At 37.6% G+C, this 12,277-nt stretch overlaps 1 protein-coding gene across 50 annotated transcripts in view; it reads right to left on the minus strand.

Moving 5' to 3' along the window:
• Positions 1 to 12,277, minus strand: part of ZBTB20 (zinc finger and BTB domain containing 20) — an 863,472-nt gene that overhangs the window by 798,130 nt on the left and 53,065 nt on the right. The window lies entirely within an intron of this gene.

Genomic DNA, 12,277 nt, shown 5'->3' on the forward strand with positions numbered 1-12,277 from the left:
TAGTCATTTGTCATGTCTGACTCTTTGTGCCCTTATGAACTGTAGCCCACCAAGCTCCTCTGTCCATGGTATTTTCCAGGCAAGAATACTGGAGTGGGTTGCCATGCCCTCCTCCAGATCTTCCCAACCCAGGGATTGAACCCACATCTCCTACGGTTCCTGCATTGCAGGCAGATTCCTTACTTATGAGCCACTGAGGAAGCCTGATATTACATGTAGAAAACCCTAAAGAGTCCTACAAAAAAACTATTAGAACTGATAAATGAATTCAGTAAAGATGCAGGACACAAAATCAAAAAAAATGTTATGTGACCATATAGTAACAATAAACTATCAGAAAAAAATTAAGGAAACAATCTCATTTACAATTACTTTAAAACTAATAAAATAACTCAGAATGCATTTAACCAAAGAGGTAAAAGACCTACATACTGAAAACTACAAGACATAAATTAAATAAATTGAAGAAGACATAAATAAAAATATATCTCATGCTCATAAATTGGAAGAATTAATATTGTTAAAATATCTGTACTATCCAAAGTAAACATAGATTCAAAGGAACCCCTAGCAAAATACCAGTGGCACATTTCACAGAAATAGAACAAAAACTCATAAATTTTCATGGAACAATGAAATACTTTGAATAATCAAAAAAATCCTGAGGAAGAAGAACAAAGCTGGAAGCATCATGCTCCCTGATTTCAAACTATATTACAAAGCTATAGTCATTAAAACTATAAGGTATTGGCATAAAAACAGACACACATACAATGGGGAAAGGACAGTCTCTTCAATAATGGTATTGGGAAAATTAAATAGTCATATACAAAAAAAGAAACTGAACTGCTGCTTTACACCAAACATAAAACTTAACTCAAAATGGATTAAAGACCTAATATGAGACCTGAAACTAAACTCCTAGGAGAAAACAAGATAACAAGGTTAGTTGCTTGACAGAGATCTTAGACATAATTTTTAAAATCTGTACCAAAAGTAAAAGCAACAGAGGCAAATAAAAACAAAGTGGGACTACATCAAACTAAAAGGCTTCAGCACAAAGAAAACCATCAACAAAATGAATGGGAAAAAAAATATTTGTAATCCATATATTCGATAAAGGGATAATATCCAAAACATATTTTCAAAAACTCATACAACTCAATAGCAAAAAATAAAATAAAATCCAACTTTAAAAATGCACAGAAGATCTGAATAGACAGTTTCCCAAAGAAGACATACAGTTGGTCACTACCTATGCAATAAAACACTCTACATTATTTATCGTCAAGGAAATGCAAAATAAAACCACAATGAGATATTACCTCACTTGTTAGAATGGCTATTATCAAAAGAACTAGAAATAAGCATTGGCAAGGATATGGGAAAAAAGGGAAACCTTCTGCATGATGGAGCAGGCACTATGAAAAACAATAGGGAGATGTGCCAAAATTAAAAAACAGAACTAGAAATACCATATGATTCAGCAATTCCGCTTCTGGACTTTTTTCTGAAGAAAACAAAAACACTAATTCTAAAAACTTATGTACCTCCATGTTCACCGAAGCATTATTTACAGAACTCAAGATATGGCAACAAACTAAGTGTTCATCGTTGGATGAATGGATAAAGAAATCAATATCTATCTATGCATTGATCTATACAGACCTTTGCCAACAAAGGTCCATCTAGTCAAAGCTATGGTTTTTCCAGTAGTCGTGTATGGATGTGAGAGTTGGACCATAAAGAAAGCTGAGCACAGAAGAATGAGGCTTTTGAACTGTGGTGTTGGAGAAGACTCTTGAGAGTCCCTTGGACTGCAAGGAGATCCAACCAGTCCATCCTAAAGGAATCAGTCCTGAATATTCACTGGAAGGACTGATGCTGAAGCTGATGCTCCAATACTTTGGCCACCTGATGTGAAGAACTGACTCATTGGAAAAGACTCTGATGCTGGGAAAGACTGAAGGCAGTAGGAGAAGGGGGTGACAGATGAGATGGTTGGATGGCATGACCGACTCCATGGACATGAGTTTGCGCAAGCTCCAGGAGTTGTTGATGGACTGAGAAGCCTGGCGGGCTGCAGTCCATTGCGTTGCAGAGTCAGACATGACTGAGCAACTGAACTGAACTGTTTCATCTATCTATCTGTCTATACGTTATTATTTAGCCATAAAAAAAAGAATGAAATCTCGCCATTTGGATGAACCTTGAAGGTGTTATGCTAAGTGAAGTAAGTCAGATGTGGTTCAATCGCTGAGTCATGTCCAACTCTTGTGACCCCATAGACTGTAGCCCACCAGGCTCCTCTGTCCATTGGATTTTCCAGGCAAGACTAGTGGAGTGGGTTGCCATTTCCTTCTTCAGGGGATCTTCCTAACCCAGGGATGGAACCTGGGTCTCCTGCACTGCAGGCAGATTCTTTACCAACTGAGCTACCAGGGAATTCCCAGATAGAGAAAGAGAAATACATGTGGAATCTAAATATATACATTTTAAGCCTAAGCTCATAGACACAGAAAATACATTGGTGATTGCCAGAGGCAGTAAGTTAGGGATGGGTGAAATGGGTGAACTGGTTTTCTTGTTTGTTTACAGAAATTTAATTTTTAAAATAAATTGTCACCCTGCTTATTTAACTTATATGCAGAGTACATCATGAGAAACGCTGGACTGGAAGAAACACAAGCTGGAATCAAGATTGCCAGGAGAAATATCAATAACCTCAGATATGCAGATGACACCACCCTTATGGCAGAAAGTGAAGAGGAGCTAAAAAGCCTCTTGATGAAAGAGGAGAGTGAAAAAGTTGGCTTAAAGCTCAACATTCAGAAAACAAAGATCATGGCATCCGGTCCCATCACTTCATGGCAAATAGATGGGGAAACAGTGGAAACAATGTCAGACTTTATTTTTGGGGGCTCCAAAATCACTGCAGATGGTGACTACAGCCATGAAATTAACAGACACTTACTCTTTGGAAGAAAAGTTATGACCAACCTAGATAGCATATTCAAAAGCAGAGACATTACTTTGCCAACTAAAGTCCGTCTAGTCAAGGCTATGGTTTTTCCTGTGGTCATATATGCATGTGAGAGTTGGACTGTGAAGAAAGCTGAGCACTGAAGAATTGATGCTTTTGAACTGTGGTGTTGGAGAAGACTCTTGAGAGTCCCTTGCACTGCAAGGAGATCCAACCAGTCCATTCTGAAGGAGATCAGCCCTGGGATTTCTTTGGAAGGAATGATGCTAAAGCTGAAGCTCCAGTACTTTGGCCACCTCATGCAAAGAGTTGACTCATTGGAAAAGACTCTGATGCTGGGAGGGATTGGGGGCAGGAGGAGAAGGGGACGACAGAGGATGAGATGGCTGGATGGCATCACGGACTCGATGGACATGAGTCTGAGTGAACTCCGTGAGATGGTGATAGACAGGGAGGCCTGGCGTGCTGCAATTCACGGGGTCACAAAGAGTCTGACATGACTGAGCGACTTTATGGAACTGAAGAAAATTTGAATAAATTATGAACATTATGTAATAATAATGTATCAATATCTGTTCATTAATTTTAACAAATGGACCATGTTAATGTAAGATGTTACTAATAGAGGAATTCATGTGTGAGAGAGAGTATTATGAGGAATCTTTACCACTGGCTCATTTCTTTTTTTGTAAATCTAAAAACAAGTGAAGAAATAATACCCTGTCACTTATTAGGTGTCCATCATATTTTGGGGGCTTCCCTGGTGGCTCAGATGGTAAAGAATCCACCTGCAATGCAGAAGACCTGGATTCAATCCCTGGGTTGGGAAGATCGCCAGGAGAAGGGCATGGCAACCCACTCTGGTATTCTTGCCTGGAGAATCCCCATGGACAGAGAAGCCTGGTGGGCTACAGTCCATGGGGTCACAAAGAGACTAAGCACAGCACAGCATCACATTTTTCACATTTAGAGATATGCCATGAACTCAGACCAAATTTATTCAAAGCCATTTTTCTTTCTGGTTCCATGTTCATTTCTTACATAACTCCAATAAAACAGCGGCAAGAGGCTTAACATGATGCACACTGTTCTTACAGTTCAGCTAGTTCTAAATGGCCTTAATAATCAAAACATATTTATTCAACTAGCTTCTAAGCCTGAAATTATAAGAAGAAATATTTTTTTAGATGTTAAAAGACAGTAGCCAAGAAAAAAGAAAAAAAATGAAAAGGAGGGGAAAAGGAAAAGCAGTGTTATTAGAAAGGCATCATGATCAACAGAGAAGCTGGACTGTCCAGTTGTCTTATTAAAACAAGTAACCTAGTTCCTAGGACTAATCTCAACAATGGAAACTACTATGTAACTTTAGGCAAGTTGTTTAATATCTATTGGTTTCTATTTCTTACTCTCTAAATCAGGGGTAAATTTCAGACACCAACTGCTTTCTTTATCCCTGCACTGGCTAGGATCTTTTAAAATGTATTCCCTGAGCCAAAACCTCACCCACATGCCATAGTTATTTTCCCTCCTTTTTCCCTGTCTCCTTTGACTCTGCAGAGAAATAAAATTAGCAGTCAAAGTTAAACAAGCCCAGTGGACAAGACAGTCTTTGGTTTAAGGAAATGGATGGAGTAAGTTGTGTTAAAGTGCTCATTTGGCCCCAAAGATTCATTGTTGGGATACTACCTCCCACAACTAGCTCCACTGGAATTTTTCTCAGGAAAATGGAGAACTGTTTTAAGATAGACATGCCCTTTAAGCTGGTCTCAAATCAAAATAAATTTAGGACATTCAAAAACACCCTACAAGATTTTCCCTGCGGAGCCTAAATAAATCACTGACCAAATTTTCCAATTTATGCTCTGCTGCTAAATGGGACTTTCTTTAGAAAAAAGTACATGTTTTAATTTCTATATCTGAAAAAGGAGTATAGGTGAAAGTCTTCATTTTATGTTTTCACCCTTCTCTTTTCATGGTAGCATTCATTTGTGCAACAGAATTTAGAGAATGCTGTTTGGGAAAGACCACCCATAGAGAAAAATGTTGAAATAAAACCTAATTTTCTAATAAACTTGAAAGTCTGCTAAAGACAGCACTATATCCCTTGCTTAGTCATTTTGTGAGTCTCTTTTAAAAATATATGTTTTCATACATAATTACAGAGGAATCAATAATATCCTCAAAATATATGCATACCAAATTTATAAATATTTTCATACTTATTTTCATACTTAAAAGATATGTTTTGGAGTTCCAAAATTGTTAACAACCCTATTGCATTTAAAATATTATTAAATCTATAAAAACTCACAAATATAACATTTTTAGTAATTCATATGTACACATAGGCTGTCATTTTATACCACGAGGAATTAAAACAAAATAATAAGGATATCAGGAATGCTCAGGAATCAGTTTTTGAATTTTATAAAGTACTGATGCATTGATTCTATTAATGTTTTTATTTTATTTTAAATGCAAACCAGTTATTTTAAGACCAATAACATGTCTATGGAGGCCATGAAACTGTTGTGTTGATGGCAGGTCCTACAAGACAAGATTGAATTTTTCACTCAAATATTCTGTTCCAACAAAGAGTTTCAACTCTCAAATAAAAATATAAACAAAAGATAGTTCACGTCAACTGACTTCCCTATGGCTTTATGCATAGTTAACATCAAACTTTATAAGACTTAAAAAAAATATTATTAGACTGATTAAGTGCGGCAAAATGGTTTGTTCCCTGAAAAAAAAAAAAAAAAAGAATTTAATTCCCACGAAGTGTAATTAGCACTTAGTGGCTTGTACTTACAAACTGTGGGACAGTCTGATTCTGCAGATTACCTGTAAAATAGAATTAGAATTGCAGGTACTGGGGGTTAAGAGCACTAGTTGTGATGTCAAAATCAGACTGAACCACAGGCCAACCCTGGTTCTGCCACTTGTGCATACATGTGTGCTAAATAGCTTCAGCTGTGTCAGACTTTTTGCGACCTTATGAATGGTAGCATCCCAGGCTCCTCTCTCTAACGGATTACTAGATTTGAAAACTTGGGTTAAGTCACTTACCCATTCCAAACCTGACTTTCCTTATCTGTAAACCGGTTAAAAAAATACCTCATAGCAAAGACATGGGGGTTAAAAGTAATCCTGTAGAAAACATTTTTTAGTAGCTCAATAACCAGGCTTCAGCAATACGTGAACCGTGAACTTCCTGATGTTCAAGCTAGTTTTAGAAAAGGCAGAGGAACCAGAGATCAAATTGCCAACATCCGCTGGATCATGGAAAAAGCAAGAGAGTTCCAGAAAAACATCTATTTCTGCTTGATTGACTATGTCAAAGCCTTTGACTGTGTGGATCACAATAAACTGTGGAAAATTCTGAAAGAGATGGGAATACCAGACCACCTGACCTGCCTCTTGAGAAATCTGTATGCAGGTCAGGAAGCAACAGTTAGAACTGGACATGGAACAATAGACTGGTTCCAAATAGGAAAAGGAGTATGTCAAGCCTGTATATTGTCACCCTGCTAATTTAACCTATATGCAGAGTTCATCATGAGAAACATTGGGCTGGAAGAAGCACAAGCTGGAATCAAGATTTCTGGGAGAGGTATCAATAACCTCAGATATGAAGATGACACCACCCTTATGGCAGAAAGTGAAGAGGAACTAAAAAGCCTCTTGATGAAAGTGAAAGAGGAGAGTGAAAAAGTTGGCTTAAAGCTCAACATTCAGAAAACAAAGATCATGACATCTGGTCCCATCACTGCATGGGAAATAGATGGGGAAACAGTGGAAACAGTGTCAGACTCTATTTTTGGGGCTCCAAAATCACTGCAGATGGTGACTACAGCCATGAAATTAAAAGACACTTACTCCTTGGAAGAAAAGTTATGACCAACCTAGATAGCATATTCAAAAGCAAAGATATTACTTTGCCAACAAAGTTCCGTCTAGTCAAGGCTATAGTTTTTCCTGTGGTCATGTATGGATGTGAGAGTTGGACTGTGAAGAAGGCTGAGCACCGAAGAATTGATGCTTTTGAACTGTGGTGTTGGAGAAGACTCTTGAGAGTCCCTTGCACTGCAAGGAGATCCAACCAGTCCATTCTGAAGGAGATCAGCCCTGGGATTTCTTTTGGAAGGAATGATGCTAAAGCTGAAGCTCCAGTACTTTGACCACCTCATGCGAAGAGTTGACTCACTGGAAAAGACTCTGATGCTGGGAGGGATTGGGGGCAGGAGGAGAAGGGGACGACAGAGGATGAGATGGCTGGATAGCATCACTTACTTGATGGACGTGAGTCTGAGTGAACTCCGGGAGTTGGTGATGGACAGGGAGGCCTGGTGTGCTGCTATTCATGGGGTCACAAAGAGTCGGACACGACTGAGCGACTGAATAGAACTGAACAGTTATTATTTATAGTTAAGCTCCTTACCATTCAGAAAACTTGAATTCTACCTACAGTTAAAAATTATTTCTCAATGGAAGAATAAGAAAAAAATTCAATTACTTTTCCATGGTATAAACAATACTTACACTGTATCAGGAAAGCCCTCTGTGGCCCTTAAAGCTAAACATCATAACTTAACATAATAGAAGCCTGCTGCTACTGCTGCTAAGTCGCTTCAGTCATGTCCGACTCTGTGAGACCCCACAGATGGCAGCCCACCAGGCTCCGTCGTCCCTGGGATTCTCCGGGCTAGAACACTGGAGTGGGTTGCCATTTCCTTCTCCAATGCATGAAAGTGAAAAGTGAAAGGGAAGTCGCTCAGTCGTGTCCGACTAGTAGCGACCCCATGGTCTGCAGCCCACCAGGCTCCTCCATTCATGGGATTTTTCCAGGCAAGAGTACTGGAGTGGGGTGCCATTGCCTTCTCCGAATAGAAGCCTAGTAAAGATTTATTAGATTAGAGACAAAATACTACAATACTGTATAAAGAATACAGATGTTCTGAATCCTGGCACTGACACTTAATAGGTATGTGAACTTGGCAATTTATGAGCTTCAGGGTTGTTGCCTCTAACACAAAGCGAAAAACAAAGTATACAACAGAGTTGTGAAGATTAAGTAATTTATGGGAAAAGTGCTCAGGAACTTCTGTTTTCCTTAATTTTGGTGTCATGGGGCAAGAGTGGTAATTGCTGTTTTTCAAGACTAAACTTTTCTTACACAACAGTACCAACTTACCCTTCTATTTAAATTGAAATTATGTTTAGTGAAGGAATAATGTGAATGATGAGAATGAATTCAGGTGCAACAGTAAATATATTTTAACAATATACTCTAAACACAAGAGTGAATCTCAAAACTTCCAATATTATTAGAATCTACGATGCAGTTTTTGTAAAATACAGATGCCTGAGTATCAGTCTAAAGATTCTGATATAAGATATCTGGGAGTAGAACCTAGAAATCTGTGCATTTAACATCCCCTAGCTGATTATGATGTACGATAGCAAAAAGTAAAATGTTTTCTAACATGTGTGGACCAGCTGAAACCTATAACGGAATCCTAGGAGGGAGAGAGTTCAGAAACCTTAATTGTAACAAACACCCACAGTAATTCTTAAGCACACTAAATTTTAAGAACTACTGGACTAGAGTCCAATAATACAATACCGAAAAGGTCGATAAAATTTTTCCCTCATATTTGGTTATTTAAAATTTTTACTTTTTAAGAAACATCACTCTCAAAAATGAATTTACCAAAAGACATATTGTACAGCAGGGCTTCCTTGGTGGCTCAGGGGTAAAGAATCCTCCTGCCAGAATGGATACCTGTATACGTATGGCTGAGTCCTTTCACTGTTCACTTTAAACTGCTGCTGCTGCTGCTGCTGCTAAGTCGCTTCAGTCGTGTCCGACTCTGTGCGACCCCACAGACAGCAGCCCACCAGGCTCCCCCGTCCCTGGGATCCTCCAGGCAAGAACACTGGAGTGGGTTGCCATTTCCTTCTCCAATGCATGAAAGTGAAAAGTGAAAGGGAAGTCGCTCAGTCGTGTCTGACTAGTAGTGACCCCATGGACTGCAGCCTATCAGGCTCCTCTGTCCATGTGATTTTCCAGGCAAGAGTACTGGAGTGGGGTGCCATTGCCTTCTCCGTCACTTGAAACTACCACATTATTAATCAGCTATACCCCAATACAAAATGGCTTTGGTGTAAAAAAAAAAAAAAAAAAAAAGAATCCTCCTGCCAGTTGCCAATGCAGGAAAACATGGGTTTGAATCCTGGGTTGGAAAGATACCCTGGAGAAGGAAATGGCAACATACTCCAGTACTCTTGCCTGGGAAATCCTGTGGATAGAGCAGCCTCATGGGCTACAGTCCATGTGGTTACAAAAGAGTCCAACACACTAAACAACAACAGTATTGTACAGAGCAGAGAAATATAATTATTGTATTGTAATAACATTAAATGGAGTATAATCGATGAAAATACTGAATCACTATGTTTTATACCTGAAACTAAACTAGTATCTAAAATCAACTATACTTCAATAAAAAAATGAACTTATAAATGATATAAAACATAAAACACTTATCTAAACATCTTTAAAAAACACTAATTTTAGGCTCATCAACATTGTCATTATTGCTGTTGTCATTATTATTACAGGTTTTTAAATAAAAACTTAGAAAATTGGCTAAACATATCTAGTCATCGCCAGAGAGCCCATACCACTGAGAAGCACTCCAACTAAGAAATGCCTGGAATTCCAGTGTTTTGTAAATTTGTGTGTTTTGCTTTGATTTAGGTCTATAATTATCCATTCTTTCTTTAAATTGTTCTTAAATTGGTATAAAAATGTTCTTAAATTGGTATAGTGCTTTACTATTTATAAAGAAATTCCATATACATTGTCATTTAATCTTCACAGTTACCCTGTGGGGTAGATAAGAAGGGTAACATTTATTATCACCTTTCTGCAAATAAGAAAACCAAGCTTAAGAAGCCTAAGCAACTCGCCAAAGTCACAGTTTGTTGTTTCAGGTAATACAAAGACTAAAAACTCCATATATAAATTTCATGTAAAAAATCTGAAACTTAAAACTACACACTCATTTAATATAACACTCAAGGGTTATATAAAAATTTTGAACATCACACAAGTTTAAATTGCAAGTAGTCCATAGTTATATACCAAATCATAGGTTCATCTTGTTATTTATTATAATTTATTTTACATATAAAGTTTAGAAGAAAGGCTAATTAGCCAAAATCAATTAGCCAACCCCCTTACCCCCAAATTCTTCCTTGATTCTTGCTCTTTCTCATCCCACATCCAATATATCCTAAATGTTGTACCTTCTAATTGTCTCTTTCCTGTGTCCCTTCCCACCTTGCCTTTCAGTTACAGCCCTAGTCTCATTTCTTTTGACTTGGACTAGCTTTCATTAGTTTTCTAGTCTCCCCACCTCTGCCTGATACCTTCTAGTACTATTCCTCAGCCATCAAAACAGTCTCTATAAAATGAAAACCTGATCATGACACTTTTCTTTTCACACAGCTGTTGCAATAAAATCTAGCAAAAATATCGACAAAAAACTTAAGTATCTTAAAATCAACTAGTCTAGCCTGCCCATTTAATGAATGGGAAACAAATCTAGAAAAGTTAAGTATCTTACCTAAAGTAATATAGCAAATTTACTGGAAAGATAGAACTAGAGATTAACTATCTTTACCCCAAAGTCAACTACAATATACATTCATGGAAAGGCAATACATTGTTTTCAAAATCAAAAACAATCATTTTTAATGAGAGAAAGTATTGATAAATTTATAAAGAGATGTTTGGAGAGTGGGTGGTACCTGATGACATTTTTCCAAAGAGAAAAATCTCCAGAATTAGTTAAAATTCAAAAAACAAAAAATAAAAATAAAACAAATAAGTTATAAACAAGCTAGACATAATCATTTATTCAGATCTCAAACATTTGAGTGCTTCTGGGCTGAATTCCATAGAAAGTTCTAGAGGCAGAAGTATGAATAAGACCCAAACACTATCCTGGAGGAAATCATGGTTCAGTTGAAAGATATGCTTACAAACAATGGCAGTACAATGCAAAAAGCGGTATTACCAAGCTATGCCTATAAAAGTTGCTGTGAGAATGTGCTGGATCAAGAATGACCTCACAGTCTAAAACAACAGGGCCGAGGCCTTACAAGTGTTAAGAATTAGGTGAGTATCTCTGACAATGCCTGCCTTCTTCATCCCCAATTCTAAACATTCCTGTTTGTGCCTGGAATTTTAAAGTATTTTTAATGTACAATGGAATGAGAGAATGGGCAAAGTGAACACATCCTAACTTCTCTCTGCATGTAAGAATTGCCAAATACACTAAAACACAGATTTTCAGGCGGCTACTGCAAAATCAGAGGTTGAAACAATTTGCCCAATTTTTTCAAATTCCTGTTCTTTCCTTTTCACTGTGCCATGCATCAGTTACTCTCACAGCAATAGGGACACAAGGTGGCACTGTCGTGCTGACATTCATTTCAGGACCCTTTCAAAATGGACAAACTGGAAAAAGGTAGGAGGCCCTATTGCGACAACTAAAACCTGAGTCCTAATCTGGCCTTCTCCTAGGTCCACCAACATTAACAGTGGTCAAAGAAGGAGCAAATCATTTCGCATTTCATGACTACCACATCATGCCTGTATATAAGAGAATATATTCTCTGATGGTTTCTGCAAAATGTTATGGGTATGTTCACAGATTCGTTCAAATGCATGTAGTGCAGCTTTGCTAATAGAAAGTTGGAAGTGAGCTGTTTACCACCGGCAAGGCCATGGACATGGATCACCTCTCCACCTAGTGGCCACTGAAGAGGAATGGAGCCATAGTAACCATACTGTGCTTCATTCAGTTAAAAGTAGCTTTTTTATCCAACCATGCATAGGCAATCATGTCACTTTGAAAAACGACAACTTTTGGTATACTGCATTCACTGAATTATTAATTAGCCCTAATAATATATTGTGATATCTACTTAAGCTGAGGACAACAACAGCCAAAAAATTAAAGTGTGTGTGTGGTCTCTTAGATCACCTAAATTGCCTTTATTCTTCCATTATTGCCAACCTAAACTTCTCTCCATACATTTGTGATTTATAGGTAGAAAATTCAAGCAGAATTACATATATATATATATATAATTTATAATAAATGTACAGTTTTTAAGGTTAAAGAAAACCTAATAAGGAAATTTATCCTTCATTTTACAGGCAAAGAAACTGAGGAACAGAGAGATTATGATTTACTCAAAGTCATATAATCAGTTAGG

Source organism: Ovis aries, chromosome 1 (genome assembly GCF_016772045.2).
Source record: "Ovis aries strain OAR_USU_Benz2616 breed Rambouillet chromosome 1, ARS-UI_Ramb_v3.0, whole genome shotgun sequence".
In the NCBI taxonomy this organism is placed as follows: Eukaryota; Metazoa; Chordata; class Mammalia; order Artiodactyla; family Bovidae; genus Ovis; species Ovis aries.